Source organism: Pan troglodytes, chromosome 11 (genome assembly GCF_028858775.2).
Source record: "Pan troglodytes isolate AG18354 chromosome 11, NHGRI_mPanTro3-v2.0_pri, whole genome shotgun sequence".
Classification (NCBI taxonomy): Eukaryota; Metazoa; Chordata; class Mammalia; order Primates; family Hominidae; genus Pan; species Pan troglodytes.
The window spans coordinates 80,972,489-80,990,528 of record NC_072409.2 but is presented as its reverse complement, the minus strand read 5'-3'; the positions used below and the strand labels follow the sequence as shown (position 1 = coordinate 80,990,528).

General features: G+C 44.0%; 1 long non-coding RNA gene and 1 pseudogene across 1 annotated transcript; one reads left to right on the top strand and one right to left on the bottom strand.

Moving 5' to 3' along the window:
• Window positions 1-12,920: 12,920 nt before the first annotated feature.
• LOC129136028 (pre-mRNA-splicing factor SYF2-like) lies at window positions 12,921-13,640 on the top strand (annotated as a pseudogene).
• Window positions 13,641-15,889: 2,249 nt separating this feature from the next.
• LOC134807749 (uncharacterized) lies at window positions 15,890-17,221 on the bottom strand. The gene is made up of 2 exons (XR_010148965.1): window positions 17,141-17,221; window positions 15,890-15,982 (listed from the first exon to the last, which is right to left on the bottom strand). It is a non-coding gene; the product is annotated as an uncharacterized LOC134807749 (long non-coding RNA).
• Between the last annotated feature and the right edge of the window lie 819 nt (window positions 17,222-18,040).

Genomic DNA, 18,040 nt, shown 5'->3' with positions numbered 1-18,040 from the left:
CTAGGGATGTCTGTCCTGGCCTCTGACCTGCCTGTGTCTACGGAGACAACTCTGGCCCTCAGGACCTGAGTGGTGGCTGCATGAGGGGGCACTTGTCCCTTTCCTGCGGTCTGGGTAGAAGGAGCCCTATAGTTGAAGAAATGCCCATCTGCAGGCTCTGCCTAGCCCTGCACATCCTCCTGGGGCTGACTTTGAGCATGAATCCCACATCTTCTCCAGGATCAGGCCCATGACAGTCATGCCCTCCTGAGTGCCAGTGTCTCCAGTACTATCCAGACAGCACTGCCTTTAGCTGGGCCAGGCTTAAGCTGACACTAATTGGCTTTTTTCCCCACAATAAAGACACTGAAAAAAACCTCCTCATCCTTTCACCTGAGGTACTTTTGTACCCCGTTTGAAAGGAGAAAATGTGCAGAAACCAGGGGGTCTTGCTTACAAGGGTATCTGCTAATCCCCTGGCCTGAGCAGGGAGATGCCCCCACCCTACATCCCCTACTCAATGCTCTCCTCCTTTGGGGCTCCTAGGGTAGCCTCTCTCTTGACTTGTGGCTAAATTCTTGTCCGGGATTTTTCCTGAGGCCTGAAGATTTGGGATTCTGGTCTGCTGGGCCAAACTGCTCCCTTTGGCCTCTGTGTAGACACACAAGACCTGGGAAATTATCATGTCCTGCTGAGCACACTCTGGGGATAGGATTTTTTTTTTTAGACAGAGTTCACTCTTGTTGCCCAGGCTGGAGTGCAATGGCATGATCTCGGCTCATCGCAACCTCCGCCTCCCAGGTTCAAGCGATTCTCTGACCTCAGCCTCCTAAGTAGCTGGGATTATAGGCACCCACCACCACACCTGGCTAATTTTTGTATTTTTTAGTAGAGACGGGTTTTCACCATGTTGGCCAGGCTGGTCTTGAACTCCTGACCTCAGGTGACCCTTGGCCTCCCAAAGTGCTGGGATTACAGATGTGAGCCACCGCACCCAGCCGGGAATAGGATTTTGAGAGCCTAGAAGCAAGGCTATCTGAGGCAAGGAACACTTCAATGGAAAAGTCCTAAGGCTGACTGCAACCTTACCTGCAATTTGAACCTTACCCTTCTTAGAGACTGCATGAGGAATTTCTGCTATTGTGATGCCTGTGTAACCATCCCTAGAGACAGGCATGCGTGCACAGAGCTGTAGAAAAGTCAAGATAGTAAAAGAGCTGTGGGAGAGACTAGTTCAATCTGGTCCTGAGGGGCTGGGGTCTTTATCGGGTTTTCTCACATTGATAAGCCCTTGAATGTTTTTATAGTAGGGGTGTGTGTGTGTGTGTGTGTGTGTGTGTGTGTGTGTGTGTGTGTGTGATTTTGTAATGACAGTACTATGACAATCATTTGCTCATCTTGTATGACAGTAATATCCCCTTAAGGCTTGGCCATCCTGGATCTTGGGCAACCAGCATTCTTGGTTGGGGAGTATTCCTTAGTCACCGGAGCCCCTTGACTACTCAGATAGGCATTTATCTCCTGGACATCTTCCTGTTGTGGCTTAGGAACTGAAGTCTCTTTGGACTTCCTACCTCCCTGTCTTCTTCGGCTCTTAAAGAAATACCTAATCTCCCATATCCTTTTCCTAAAGAAAAAACTCCAAGAAGATGCTATGCTCTGTGGTGAGCCCCTTCTGCCTCCAGACAATGCTCCTCCATGGCCAGAGTCTGTTGGGATACAACTCCACTCTCATCTGTTGGGTGTGTCCTGCCTTTGTCTAACTTGAAGTAACTCTGGACTGCCTCTCTTGGCCCTCAAATAGTCCCACTCTGACACGACTTGTCCATGGAGAGGGCAAAAGGAGCTAAAAAGTTTGTTTGCTCTCCTCCTTGAACTCAAGGTCCTCTGGACTTCCTTGCTCACAGTTGAGGAGGCAGGGAAAGGACTTCCAGGGTGGGGGTTGAATTTCTTGTGATCAGCTTATCTCCCGACCTGCCTGTTTGTTTCAAGGAACTAAGCAACCTCAATTTAGCCATCCCTGAAACATGGGTGGCTGAGGGATAAAGGTGGACTTGGGAATGGAGCCATGATTGGGTCTCTATCACCTTAAGTTTTACAGATTCAGAGACTTTAAAGAGGTAAACTCTATCTCTGCCATGCTCAAAACCATACCACTTAGGCTTCTAGTGCCTGTGTAGCACCTGCATCAAGAAAGGAAAGCTTCCAAGAGGTATTTAGGCAGTGTTCCTGCACTGAGGGTGCCAAATTTCCAGTTTTCAAGTAGCTATAGGACTTCCCAGAAGGGAGCGATATATCACTGTCAGCAAGCCATGAACAATACAAATGTATAGGCCACCTGCCCAAGTGAACTTTCAGGGTGTTTTCCAGTTGCTTCCAGTCTAGGTTCTCTCTTGAATGCATTTATAAGTCGTTTCCTAACCCATTCCTTGAGTGACTCAACAAGTCATTTTTTTTGGTCTCCTCTGATGAATCAGCCCCCAAAACCCCTATTGAGTAGCTTTCTGAACACCTTGATAGGTTACCTTTGGGACTCTTTCTCAGACTATGCCTCAGACCCTTCCCTAGGTCATTCTGAAACTTGGCGGGGGGCCCCTCATATGGAAGCTTCTTGGGTGCCCAATCAATTCTTCCTTAGACCCTTGCTGCTTTGACCCATAAATAACTTGAGGGCTGTAAGAATCTATGATTGTTCCTTAGCTGAGATGTGTCTGTTATTTTTCCTGAGGCTGCATTGGCACCAAAAGCTCTTGGATCCTCTAGGCCAGGAGCCACTAGTGCTACATGAGGCTCTTTCAAAAGCAGTGATCTAGTTGGTTCCAAATATTATTGCTTATAGGAAATTCTCCAAGAAGAATAGAAAATGGCACATAGTCCTGGGAGGCCAGGCTGTACTGAACAAGGTTGGGAGATGGAAGACAAAATTCTTCCTAAGATCTCTGAATTACAGAGTAAAAACTAGAAATTCTCAACAAATGTTGAGCTTCAATTGGGGTGACAGACTATACCTTATTCTGCATCCTAGGAAAGGATACCCCAGAAGCCTTAATCTGGGGTGAAAAAGAAAGTAATAGGAGCAGGAATGAGGATTGAAGGTGGGCCCAAGGTAGGTGCTGGGATGAAACAGAGTTTGGGGCTGGGGGAGCAGTGGGGAACCTTTAGCCTGTATTTAAACCAGAAAGTGAAAGTGGGCATTAGAGATTCTACTGACTAAAACAAAGAGAGACTCCAGTGCAAAATAATCACCAGAAGTCAGGACAGTAGCCACCAGGGCCTCACTGTGCAGAGGTGAGACTCCAGGAGAGATGGTTCCATCCCCCAAGATTTTGGAATTTGGGAGCTGCTGAGGATGTGCAGCTGCTCTGGTTTGTCTTTGGTGCTCCACAGTGGTTGGGAGCCTATGTTGTCCTGTATGCCAGCAAGTAACTCTAAAATAGTTCCAGAAAAATTTATGTATATACCCCTCCAGCAAAGACTGGTAGACTCATTGGGTGCAATCATTTAATGAAACCTCTGTCTAGTCTTTGGCTAAGCTAGCCAAGCAGACACTTCAGTGGCCACACACAACAAAAAAAATACACAATTTACAGAATTAGTAAAGTCACGACACAAGCAAACAACAACGACAAATAGCAACAACAAAGCTTGGGGTAGGGGGGCGGAATCTGATTTCCAGAAATGCCACATTATACTTGCCAGGCCTCTGAGCCCAAGCTAAGCCATCATATCCCCTGTGACCTGCATGTACACATCCAGATGGCCGGTTCCTGCCTTAACTGATGACATTCCACCACAAAAGAAATGAAAATGGCCTGTTCCTGCCTTAACTGACGACATTATCTCGTGAAATTCCTTCTCCTGGCTCATCCTGGCTCAAAAGCTCCCCTACTGAGCACCTTGTGACCCCCACTCCTGCCCGCCAGAGAACAACCCCCCTTTGACTGTAATTTTCCTTTACCTACCCAAATCTTATAAAACGGCCCCACCCCTATCTCCCTTGGCTGACTCTCTTTTCAGACTCAGCCCGCCTGCACCTAGGTGAAATAAACAGCCTTGTTGCTCACACAAAGCCTGTTTGGTGGTCTCTTCACACAGACGCGCATGAAATTTGGTGCTGTGACTCGGATCGGAGGACCTCCCTTGGGAGATCAATCCCCTGTCCTCCTGCTCTTTGCTCCGTGAAAAAGATCCACCTACGACCTCGGGTCCTCAGACCCACCAGCCCAAGGAACATCTCGCCAATTTTAAATCGGGTAAGCGGCCTCTTCTTACTCTCTTCTCCAACCTCTCTCACTATCCCTCAACCACTTTCTCCTTTCAATCTTGGCGCCACCCTTCAATCTCTCCCTCTCTTAATTTCAATTCCTTTCATTTTCTGGTAGAGACAAAGGAGACACATTTTATCCATGGACCCAAAACTCCGGCGCCAGTCACGGACTAAGGAAGGCAGCCTTCCCTTGGTGTTTAATCATTGCAGGGACACCTCTCTGATTTTTCACCCATGTTTCAGAGGTGTCTGACCACATGGGGACACCTGCCTTGGTCCTTCACCCTTAGCGGCAAGTACTGCTTTTCTAGGGGGCAAGAACCCCCCAACCCCTTCTCTCCATGTCTCTACTCCTCTGCTTTTCTAGAGGGCAAGAACCCCCCCAACCCCTTCTCCTTCACCCTTAGCTGCAAGTACCGCTTTTCTAGGGGGCAAGAACCCCCCAACCCCTTCTCTCCGTGTCTCTACCCCTTCTCTGCTTTTCTGGGGGCAAGAACCCCCCGATCCCTTATTTCCATGCCCCGACCTCTTATCTCTGTGCCCCATCCCTTATTTCCATGCCCTGACCCCTTATCTCTGAGCCCTGATCCCTTATTTCCATGCCCCGACCTCTTATCTCTGTGCCCCGATCCCTTATTTCCACACCCCGACCTCTTATCTCTGTGCCCCGATACCTTATTTCCACACCCCAATCCCTTATTTCCGCACCCTGACCTCTTATCTCTGCACCCCAACCCCTTATTTCTGTGCCCCGACCCCTTTCCCGCTTTTCTGGAGGATAAGAACCCCCGAACCCCTTCCCTCCGTGTCTCTACTCTCTTTTCTCTGGGCTTGCTTCCTTCACTATGGGCAGCCTTCCACCCTCCATTCCTCCTTCTTCTCCCTTAGCCTGTGTTCTTAAGAACCTAAAACCTCTTCAACTCTCACCTAACCTAAAATCTAAGCATCTTATTTTCTTCTGCAATGCTGCTTGACCCCAATACAAACTCGACAGTAGTTCCAAATAGCCAGAAAATGGCACTTTTAATTTTTCCATCCTACAAGATCTAAATAATTCTTCTCAAAAATTAGGCAAATGGTCTGAGGTGCCTGACGTCCAGGCATTCTTTTACACATCGGTTCCTCCCTGGTCTCTGTTCCCAATGCAACTAGTCCCAAATCTTCCTTCTTTCCCTCCCGCCTGTCCCCTCAGTCCCAACACCAAGCATCACTGAGTCTTTCTAATCTTCCTTTTCTACAGACCCATCTGACCTCTCCCCTCCTCACCAGGCAGAGCCAGGTCCCAATTCTTCCTCAGCCTCTGCTCCCCCACCCTATAATCCTTTTATCACCTCCCCTCCTCACACCTGGTCCGGCTTACAGTTTCATTCCGTGACTAGCCTTCCCCCACCTGCCCAGAAATTTCCTCTTAAAAAGGTGGCTGGAGCTAAAGGCATAGTCAAGGTTAATGCTCCTTTTTCTTTATCCGACCTCTCCCAAAATCAGTTAGTGTTTAGGCTCTTTCATCAAACATGAAAAACCCAGCCCAGTTCATGGCTCGTTTGGCAGCAACCCTGAGACGCTTTACAGCCCTAGACCCTGAAAGGTCAGAAGGCCATCTTATTCTCAATATGCATTTTATTTTATTACCCAATCTGCTCCCGACATTAAATAAAACTCCAAAAATTAAATTCCAGCCCTCAAACCCCACAACAGGAGTTAATTAACCTTGCCTTCAAGGTGTACAATAATAGAGTAGAGGCAGCCAAGTAACAATATATTTCTGAGTTGCAATTCCTTGCCTCCACTGTGAGACAAACCCCAGAAACATCTCCAGCACAAAAGAACTTCCAAACGCCTAAGTTGCAGTGGCCAGGCATTCCCCCAGGCCCGCCTCCCCCAGGAGCTTGCTACAAGTGCCAGAAATCTGGCCACCAGGCCAAGGAATGCCCGCACCCCACAATTCCTCCTAAGCCGCGTCCCATCTGTGCAGGACCCCACTGAAAATCAGACTGTTCAACTCACCTGGCAACCAGTCCCAGAGCCCCTAGAACTCTGGCCCAAGGCTCTCTGACTCCTTCCCAGATCTTCTCAGCTTAGCAGCTGAAGACTGACACTGCCCGATCGCCTCAGAAGCCTGCAAGACCATCACAGATGCTCTAGGTAACTCTTACAGTGGAAGGTAAGCCGTCCCCTTCTTAATCAATATGGAGGCTACCCACTCGACATTACCTTCTTTTCAAGGGCCTGTTTCCCTTGCCTCCATAACTGTTGTAGGTATTGGCGGCCAGGCTTCTAAACCTCTTAAAACTCCCCAACTCTGGTGCCAACTTAGACAATACTCTTTTAAGCACTCCTTTTTAGTTATCCCCACCTGCCCAGTTCCATTATTAGGCCGAGACACTTTAACTAAATTATCTGCTTCCCTGACTGTTCCTAGGCTACAGCCACACCTCATTGCCACCTTTTCCCCCAGTTCAAACCCTCCTTCACATCCTCCCCTTGTATCTCCCCACCTTAACCCACAAGTATAAGACACCTCTACTCCCTCCTTAGCAACCAATCATACACCCCTTACCATCTCATTAAAACCTAATCACTCTTACCCCGCTCAATGCCAATATCCCATCCCACAGCACACTTTAAAAGGATTGAAGCCTGTTATCACTCACCTGTTACAGCATGGCCTTTTAAAGCCTATAAACTCTCCTTACAATTCCCCCATTTTACCTGTCCAAAAACCAGACAAGCCTTACAGGTTAATTCAGGATCTGCACCTTACCAACCAAATTGTTTTGCCTATCTACCCCTTGGTGCCAAACCCATATACTCTCCTATCCTCAATACCTCCCTCCACAACCCATTATTCTGTCCTAGATCTCAAACATGCTTTCTTTACTATTCCTTTGCACCCTTCATCCCAGCCTCTCTTCGCTTTCACTTGGACTGACCCTGACACCCATCAGGCTCAGCAAATTACCTGGGCTGTACTGCCACGAGGCTTCACAGACAGCCCCCATTACTTCAGTCAAGCCCAAATTTCTTCCTCATCTGTTACCTATCTCGGTGTAATTCTCATAAAAACACACGTGCTCTCCCTGCTGATCATGTCCAGCTGATCTCTCAAACCCCAACACCTTCTACAAAACAACAACTCCTTTCCTTCCTAGGCATAGTTAGATACTTTTGACTTTAGATACCTGGTTTTGCCATCCTAACAAAACCATTATATAAACTCACAAAAAGAAACCTAGCTGACCCATAGATTCTAAATCCTTTCCCCACTCCTCTTTCCATTCCTTGAAGACAGCTTTAGAGACTGCCCTCACCCCAGCTCTCCCTGACTCATCCCAACCCTTTTCATTACCCACAGCTGAAGTGCAGGGCTGTGCAGTCAGAATTCTTACACAAGGACCAGGATCACGTCCTGTAGCCTTTTCGTCCAAACAACTTCACCTTACTGTTTTAGGTCTCCGTGCAGTGTCTCCGTGCAGTGGCTGCTGCCGCCCTAATACTTTAGAGGCCCTTAATATAACAAACTATGCTCAACTCACTCTCTACAGTTCTCATAACTTCCAAAATCTATTTTCTTCTTCACACCTGACACATATATTTTCTGCTCCCCGGCTCCTTCAGCTGTACTCACTCTTTGTTAAGTCTCCCACAATTGACAAACAAAAAGACAGCAGTAACCTCTGCAGACTTAAATGTCCCTGTCTGACAGCTTTGAAGAGAGCAGTGATTCTCCCAGCACGCAGCTGGAGATCTGAGAACGGGCAGACTGCCTCCTCAAGTGGGTCCCTGACCCCTGACCCCCGAGCAGCCTAACTGGGAGGCACCCCCCAGCAGGGGCACACTGACACCTCACACGGCAGGGTATTCCAACAGACCTGCAGCTGAGGGTCCTGTCTGTTAGAAGGAAAACTAACAAACAGAAAGGACATCCACACTGAAAACCCATCTGTACATCACCATCATCAAAGACCAAAAGTAGATAAAACCACAAAGATGGGGAAAAAACAACAGAAAAACTGGAAACTCTAAAACGCAGAGCGTCTCTCCTCCTCCAAAGGAACGCAGTTCCTCAACAGCAACAGAACAAAGCTGGATGGAGAATGACTTTGACGAGCTGAGAGAAGAAGGCTTCAGACGATCAAATTACTCTGAGCTACGGGAGGACATTCAAACCAAAGGCAAAGAAGTTGAAAACTTTGAAAAAAATTTAGAAGAATGTATAACTAGAATAACCAATACAGAGAAGTGCTTAAAGGAGCTGATGGAGCTGAAAACCAAGGCTCGAGAACTACATGAAGAATGCAGAAGCCTCAGGAGCCGATGCGATCAACTGGAAGAAAGGGTATCAGTGATGGAAGATGAAATGAATGAAATGAAGCGAGAAGGGAAGTTTAGAGAAAAAAGAATAAAAAGAAATGAGCAAAGCCTCCAAGGAATATGGGACTATGTGAAAAGACCAAATCTACGGCTGATTGGTGTACCTGAAAGTGATGGGGAGAATGGAACCAAGTTGGAAAACACTCTGCAGGATATTATCCAGGAGAACTTCCCCAATCTAGCAAGGCAGGCCAACGTTCAGATTCAGGAAATACAGAGAACGCCACAAAGATACTCCTCGAGAAGAGCAACTCCAAGTCACATAATTGTCAGATTCACCAAAGTTGAAATGAAGGAAAAAATGTTAAGGGCAGCCAGAGAGAAAGGTCGGGTTACCCTCAAAGGGAAGCCCATCAGACTAACAGTGGATCTCTCGGCAGAAACTCTACAAGCCAGAAGAGAGTGGGGGCCAATATTCAACATTCTTAAAGAAAAGAATTTTCAACCCAGAATTTCATATCCAGCCAAACTAAGCTTCATAAGTGAAGGAGAAATAAAATACTTTACAGACAAGCAAATGCTGACCGATTTTGTCACCACTAGGCCTGCCCTAAAAGAGCTCCTGAAGGAAGTGCTAGACATGGAAAGGAACAACCGGTACCAGCCGCTGCAAAATCATGCCAAAATGTAAAGACCATCAAGACTAGGAAGAAACTGCATCAACTAACGAGCAAAATCACCAGCTAACATCATAATGACAGGCTCAAATTCACACATAACAATATTAACTTTAAATATAAATGGACTAAATTCTCCAATTAAAAGACACAGACTGGCAAACTGGATAAAGAGTCAAGATCCATCAGTGTGCTGTATTCAGGAAACCCATCTCACGTGCAGAGACACACATAGGCTCAAAATAAAAGGATGGAGGAAGATCTACCAAGCAAATGGAAAACAAAAAAAGGCAGGGGTTGCAATCCTAGTCTCTGATAAAACAGACTTTAAACCAACAAAGATCAAAAGAGACAAAGAAGGCCATTACATAATGGTAAAGGGATCAATTCAACAAGAAGAGCTAACTATCCTAAATATATATGCACCCAATACGGAAGCACCCAGATTCATAAAGCAAGTCCTGAGTGACCTACAAAGAGACTTAGACTCCCACACATTAATAATGGGAGACTTTAACACCCCACTGTCAACATTAGACAGATCAATGAGACAGAAAGTCAACAAGGATACCCAGGAATTGAACTCAGCTCTGCACCAAGTCTCCCACAATTACCATTGTTCCTGGCCCGGACTTCAATCCGGCCTCCCACATTATTCCTGATACCACACCTGTCCCCTATGACTGTATCTCTCTGATCCACCTGACATTCACCCCATTTCCCCATATTTCCTTCTTTCCTGTTCCTCACCCTGATCACACTTGGTTTATTGATGGCAGTTCCACCAGGCCTAATGGCCACACACCAGCAAAGGCAGGCTATGCTATAGTACCAGCCACTAGCCCACTTCTTAGAACCTCTCATTTCCTTTCCATCACGGAAATCTATCCTCAAGGAAATAACTTCTCAGTGTTCCATCTGCTATTCTACTACTCCTCAAGGATTATTCAGGCCCCCTCCCTTCCCTACACATCAAGCTCGGAGATTTGCCCCTGCCCAGGACTGGCAAATTGGCTTTACTCAACATGCCCCGAGTCAGAAAACAAAAATACCTCTTAGTCTAAGTAGACACTTTCACTGGATAAAGGCCTTTCCTACAAGGTCTGAGAAGGCCACCGCTGTCATTTCTTCCCTTCTGTCAGACATAATTCCTCGGTTTGGCCTTCCCATCTCTATACAGTCCAATAGCAGACTGGCCTTTATTAGTCAAATCAGCCAAGCATTTTTTCAGGCTCTTAGTATTCAGTGAAACCTTTATATCCCTTACAGTCCTCAGTCTTCAGGAAAGGTAGAACGGACTAATGGTCTTTTAAAACCTCACCAAACTCAGCCACCAACTTAAAAAGGACTGGACAATACTTTTACCACTCTCCGTTCTCAGAATTCAGGCCTGTCCTCAGAATACTACAGGGTACAGCCCATTTGAGCTCTTGTATAGACGCTCCTTTTTATTAAGCCCCAGTCTCATTCCAGACACAAGACCAACTTGGACTGTGCCCCAAAAAACTTGTCATCCCTACTATCTTCTGTCTAGCCATACTCCTATTCACTGTTCTCAACTACTCATACATGCCCTGCTCTTGTTTACACTGCCAGTTTACACTGTTTCTCCAAGCCATCACAGCTGATATTGGTGCTATCCCCAAACTGCCACTCTTAACTCTTAAAGTAAATGAATAATCTTTGCTGGCAGGACTATGCTGAATCTCCTTAGGCACTCTCTAATTAGATGTCCTAAGTCCTCCCAATTCTTAGACCTTTAATACTTGTTTTTCTCCTTCTCTTATTCCGTTTAGTTTTTCAATTCATACAAAACCATATCCAGGTCATCACCAATAATTCTAAATGTTTCTTCTAACAATCCCACGATATCACCCCTTACCACATAATCTTCAGCTTAATCTCTCCCACTCTAGGTTCCCATGCCGCCCCTAATCCCGCTTGAAGCAGCCCTTAGAAACATTGCCCATTATCTCTCCATACCACCCCCAAAAATTTTCGCCATCCCAACACTTTACCACTATTTCGTTTTATTTTTCTTATTGATATAAAAAGACAGGAATGTCAGGCCTCTGAGCCCAAGCTAAGCCATCATATCCCCTGTGACCTGCATGTACACATCCAGATGGCCAGTTCCTGCCTTAACTGATGACATTATCTTGTGAAATTCCTTCTCCTGGCTCTTCCTGGCTCAAAAGCTCCCCTACTGAGCACCTTGTGACCCCCACTCCTGCCCACCAGAGAACAACCCCCCTTTGACTGTAATTTTCCTTTACCTACCCAAATCTTATAAAACGGCCCCATCCCTATCTCCCTTGGCTGACTCTCTTTTCGGACTCAGCCTGCCTGCACCCAGGTGAGATAAACAACCTTGTTGCTCACACAAAGCCTGTTTGGTGGTCTCTTCACATGGACGCGCATGAAAATACTGTTCTAAATGTCCAGTTTTCAACAACTATAAGACATGCAAAGAAAAAAAGAGAATGGCCTATATACACACGTGAAGGGAAAAAAGCAATCAACAAAAAGTGACTCGGGAAGCCCAAACATTTGATTTACTAAAAAAACTATAAGTCACCTTGAAAAAAAAATTATAGAGGCAAGGTCTCACTATGTTGTCCAGGTTGTTCTCAAATTCCTGGCTTCAACAATCCCCCCACCTCAGGCTCCCAAAGTGCTAGGATTACAGGTGTGAGCCACTATGCCTAGCTAAATCTACTATTTAAAATATGTTAAAAAAACAAAACAAAACAAAACAAAACAAAACAAAACGAAGAAAAACTTTGTCTAGGCCAAGCAGTGGCTCACTCTGTAATCCTGGTGCTTTGGGAGGCTGAGGCAGGTGAATTGCTTGAGGCCAGGATTTCGAGACCAGCCTGGGTGACATGGGAAGACCCCATCTCTACAAATACAATGAAATAATTAGCAGGGAATGGTGGTACCTGCCTGTGGTCCCAGCTACACAGGAGTCTAAGATGGGAAGATGGCTTGAGCCCAGGAGATTGAGGCTGCAATGAGCCATGAGCCACTGTGCTCCAGCCTGGATGACAAAGTAAGAACCTGTTGCCAACAAAAAAAAGACTAAAAAACTTAAGAGAAGTGTGGAAATAATGGCTCACTCAATAGAACTTATCAATAAGGAGGTAGAAATTATTTTTTAATAACCAAATAGAAACCCTGGGGTTGAAAAGTATAATAACTGAAGTGAAAAATTTGATAGGAGCTCAAGAGCAGAGTTGAGAAGGCAGAACGAAAATCAGTGAACTTGAAGGTTCACTGATTATCCAATTTGAGAAACTGAGATTATCCAATTTGAGAAACTGAGATTATCCAATTTGAGAAACAGAAAGAAAAAAGAATGATGAAAAATGAACAAAATCTATAAAACCTGTAGAACACCCTCAAGTATAAGAACATAAAAATAAATAACAATAGCCTGAGAAAGAGAAGAGAAAGAGAAGGCATAAATACTTGAAGAAATAATGTTTGAAAACTTCCCAAATTAGATTAATCTACACATCCAAAAAGCTCAATGAGCTCCAAGCAGGATAAACAACAAGAGATCCACACCTAAACACAACATAATCAAACTGTCAAAGACAAAGAGAAAAATATCATCTTGAAAGAGGCAAGAGAAAAATGACTTGTCACATACAAGGGATCCTCAATAAGATTAACAGCTGATTTGTCATCAGGAGCCATCAAGAAGGCAGGGGATGGGCATACTAAGAGTACAAGAGAAAAAAGTCTATGCCCAGCAAAACTGTGTCTCAAAATGGGGAGTTGGGGGGTAGAGTATGGAGAAAAGCACTGCCATAGGACAGCTGAGACTATGGCTGAGAAGGTGTCAGTGGACAGCATGGAGAAGGAGGCTCTTGCAGCAGCTGAGGAGCTGGCCACTCAGAAGCATGAACCAAGACTGCACAAATTCTGGGAGCTGCACCTGAAGTAGACTGAAGCTTGAAAATTAAATCGCCAAGAAGTTGTGGAGGACGATAAAAGACTTAAAACTACCTGCAAACTGAGAAGTTAATAAGGCTCGTTTCAAATGGGAATTGCAGGAAGAAGGAGAAAAAAAAAAGAATGTTCAGACAAAGACTGTGAGAAAAGATGCAGAAAGATGGGAGAGGAAAAGGAAAAACTCCAATCTGGGATTTTTATACTATGCCACTTCCCAGTTACACCAGTATCATTTGTTGACCAAGCAGATCAAACCTGACATAGAAATATATTAAAAACTAAGAGAAAAATATGGAGAGGAGTTCTACACAACATCTAACAGCCTTCTTCATGGAACATATGTGCCTTCCACAGAGAAAATTGATAGGACAGAAAAGCAAATTGAAAAATGAGATGAATATAGCTGGAGACACCCTTAGGATGAGGATGCAGATATCAACTACTAAACATTTAAAGAATTAACAACAATCCTTCTTAAACTCTTCCAAAAAAATGAAGCAGAGAAAAACTTTCTAACTAATTCTATGAGGTTAGCATTACCCTGATACCAAAGGCAGATAAAGACATCATTAGAAAAGAAAATTACAGACCAATATCCTTTATAAATATAGATGATAAAATCCTCAATAAAATATTAGCAGGTTGAACTCAACAGCAAATTAAAATGATCATTCACCATAACCAAGTGGAATTTATTCCAAGAATGCAGGGGTGATTACACATAAGAAAATCAATCCATGTAACACATCATATTAATAGAATGAAGGGGAAAAACCAAATGATCATTTCAGCTGACACAGAAAAAGTATTTAACAAAATCTAACCTTTTTATGATAAAAATTAAGAAAACTAGGAATAAAGAGACCATTTCCCAACATGATATAAAGCATTTATGAGAAAGCCACAGCTAGCAGGATATCAATGATGAAATACTGAAAGTTTTCCCCCTAAGATCAGGAACAAGAAAAGGATGCCCTGCTATTCAATATTGTAATGGAAGTTCTAACCAGAGCTATTCAACAAGAACAAGTAATGGAAGGCATCAGCTGAGAATGGTGGCTTATGCCTGTCATCCCAGCACTTTGAGAGGCCAAGGTGGGAGGATTACTTGAAGCCAGGAGTTCAAAACCAGCCGGGGCAAACTTTTCCTGAGGGAAAGTTTGGAACTTCTTAGAGATTGATTAAGTGGTTGTGATCAAAATGTTCATAGAAATATAGACAGTAAAGGCCACGCTGACATCTCAGATACAAATTAAGAATTTATCAGGAACTGGACCAAACCTTGTTAGTATAAACAAAGAACTGGCTGCATTGTCTCCATGCTCTAGGACTCTGTAGAAGGTCAAACTTAAGAGTAAAGACCTAGGGCATCTGGTGGAAGAAATTTCTAAGCAGCAAAGCCTTCAAGAAGTGGCGTGGCTGCTTTTACCAGCTTACAATCAGTTCCAGCAGGAAAAGAATCACCTACGAACCCAAAATATCTGAGACAGGTCTCAAACGATTTAGAAAGTTTAATTTGCCAAGGTTAAGGACACGCCCATGACACAGCCTCAAGAGGTCCTGATGACATGTGCCCAAGGTGGTTGGGGTACAGCTTGGTTTTATACATTTTAGGGGGACATGAGACATAATATGTGTAAGACATACATTGGCTCAGTCAGGAAAGGTGGAACAACTCAAAGGTGGGATGGGGGTGAGGGTGGGCTTCCAGGTTATAGGTAGATAAAAGACAAAAGATTGCATTCTTTTGAGTCCTTGATCAGCCTTTCACTGAATACACAATTTAGTCTGAGCCAGGCATGGTAGCTCACACCTGTAATCCCAGCACTTTGGGAGGCTGAGGCAGGTGGATCACTCGAGATCTCTCAGGACCTCTCACTCTCAGGAGTTTGAGACCAGCCTTGGCCAACATAGAGAAGCCCCTATGCTAAAAATACAAAAATTAGCCGGGCATGAGGGCATGTGCCTATAGTCCCAGTTATATGGGAGGCTGAGGCAGGAGAATAACTTGAACCTGGAAGGCAGGGGTTGCAGTGAGCTGAGATTGCACCACTGCACTCCAGCCTGGGTGACAGGGTGAGACTCTGACTCAAAAAAAAAAAAAGAAAAAGAAAAAGAAAAAAAAAAGTTTAGTCTGTCTCAGTGTATCTGCATTTTTACATAAACAATAGGGCACAGGAAGCAATCAGATATGCAGTTGTCTCACGTGAGCAGAGGGATGACTTCCTGTCCCACATCTGTGAAAATAAGCTATCAGTTTACATTGCCAGGGTGAAATTCAACAGAACTGTTTCAGGGTAAAGATCTTGAGGCCCACAAGAAATTTCCTTGTGGGCAAATTGTGAGGGAGATTTTTTTTTTTATCTTTGTAGCTGTTTTATTTAGGAATAAAATGGGAGGCAGGTTTGCCTGACATAGTTCCCAGCTTGACTTTTCCCTTGGCTTAGTGATTTTGGAATCCGAGATTTATTTTCCTTTCATATTTTTTCTGTTTCTTTTTAAAATCTTTCAGAAAGAGCATTTTAGAAGAAAATGAGTCTCCAGTCTCAGGTTTTTCTGATCACTTATAGCTAGGATGATCTATTCTAGACAGGTAGGTCTCACATTATTAGAAAAGCTCATTTTTAGCAGGTTGTAAAGTATCATGTTCTACAAACAGAAAATAGGGACAGAAAGAAAGAAAACAACAAACAAATGAAAAGATAGAGCCATTTTTCTCTGAAGTTCATACATCAGTAGGCTGGCATATAGGTTGCTGTTATTTTCTTCTGAAGTTTAAGTTGTGTAGCTTCAGTTCACAGGGTTTTAAGAAAGCACAGCATAATTTTTAGTGATTTCAAATCACAAAAAATGGAAAAAAAGGAAGGAAAGAAGAAAAAAATTGAAAATATTATTTTGAATACCTGTACCCCCCCAAAATTTTTAAATTCAGTCCAAACTAGAAAATAATAAAAATTGAAAAATATTAGGCAAGACTAGAATCTAATAACAGGTACACTATAGTTCACTTTGAAAAATAATTTTTCTCTCTCCAGTCCCCATTTTCACTAAACACAAATCATAGGACAAATTTATGCATAAAATAAGTGTTAGTCTTATTATACTTGGCCTGTGTATTTGCATGAAGTCAGCAAGAATAATTATGTGCTGGCTGGGCGCAGTGGCTCACATCTGTAATCCCAGCACTTTGGGAGGCTGAAACAGGTGGCTCACTTGAGGCCAGAAGTTCAAGACCAGCCTGGGCAACAGGGAGAAAACCCATCTCCACTAAAAATACAAAAACTAGCCAGGCATGGTGGCACATGCCTGTAGTCCAACTATTCAGGAGGCTGAGGCATGAGAATCACTTGAATCTCAGAGGCAGAAGTTGCAGTGAGCCCAGATTGTGCCACTGTACTCCAGCCTGGGCAACAGAGAAAGATTCTGTCTCAAAAAAGAAAAAATTATTTGCCATATAGGCTCTTTAAAAAAAAAAAACTGGCTTTGCTGGAACTTTATTCCATAAGAAATTTCAGATTAGACTTCAATGCCTCGAGCCTAGCCTGTGCCTGCAGATACTTGTATTAATTGGGTGAATTCCCAAGATAATTTGAGTCTCCTGGGCCTATCAGAAAGTGACTTTTTTTTTTTTTTGAGACAAAGTCTCACTCTGTCACCCAGGCTGGAGTGCAATGGTGCAATATCGGCTCACTGCAACCTCTGCCACCCAGGTTCAAGTGATTCTCGTGCCTCAGCCTCCCAAATAGCTGGAATTACATGCACATAACACCATGCCCAACTCATTTTTTTATTTTTAGTAGAGATGGGGTTTTGCTCTGTTGGCCTGTTGGCCAACTGGTCTCAAACTTCTGACCTTAAGTGATCCACCCACCTTGGCCTCCCAAAGTGCTGGGATTACAGGTATGAGGCACCACAGCTGGCCCAGAAAGTGACATGCTTTACTTACCACACGTCAGGAAACTGTACAGGAACTGTGTGAAAAGGCATGAGGCCAGCTTTCCCAAGGGGCTTTTATGACTCTGTAAGTCAACTTTGATTCCTTAAAGCAGTTGATTTATATCTGAAAGTATGCCATTCCAATCAAAGCCTTGGTAAAATAACCAGTGTCTTCAATTGTATCCTGTTACAAAAGAAAACAGATTCTTATTGAACTTATGCAAATAACTAGACTGCTATAAATTAAGTATACTTGCAAATAGTTTTCAAATTCTGGAGAATTCAGGTAGAGGAATATGCTTCAGATTTTGCTCACGGGAATTTAGTTTACCCAATTGTTAAAAGCTGTAAATCGCTCAAAGAAAAAGGGTTTTCTGGACTCAGAAACAAAAGAATTACCAATGTTTCAAACAAAGTCATAAAAAGATTATTTCAGTTTTCCATTAGTTTAGTCCATGTAATTAATTCCGGTTCTGCTCAATGTTTATGAACACATTAACTGTCTACAGGAGTCTTAGATGTTTCTCCTCTATTCTAGTGTCACAATCTCCCAAGTTATCAGAAACCTGCATTCAAAAGCACCTGTCAGAGTCATATAGCTATTTATAAAATCACCTTTTGAAAAGGATAAAAGTAGGCTGGGCGCAGTGGCTCATGTCTGTAATCCCAGCACTTTGGAAAGCTGAGGTAGGTGGATCACTTGAGGTCAGGAGTTTGAGATTAGCCTGGCCAACATGGCAAAACCCTGTCTTTACTAAAAATACAAAAATTAGCTGGGCATGGTGGCATGCACCTGTAATCCCAGCTACTTGGGAGGCTGAGGTGGAAGAATCACTTGAATTCAGGAGGCAGAGATTGCATTGAGCCAAGATTGCACCACTGCACTCCAGCCTGGGTGACAGAGTATGAC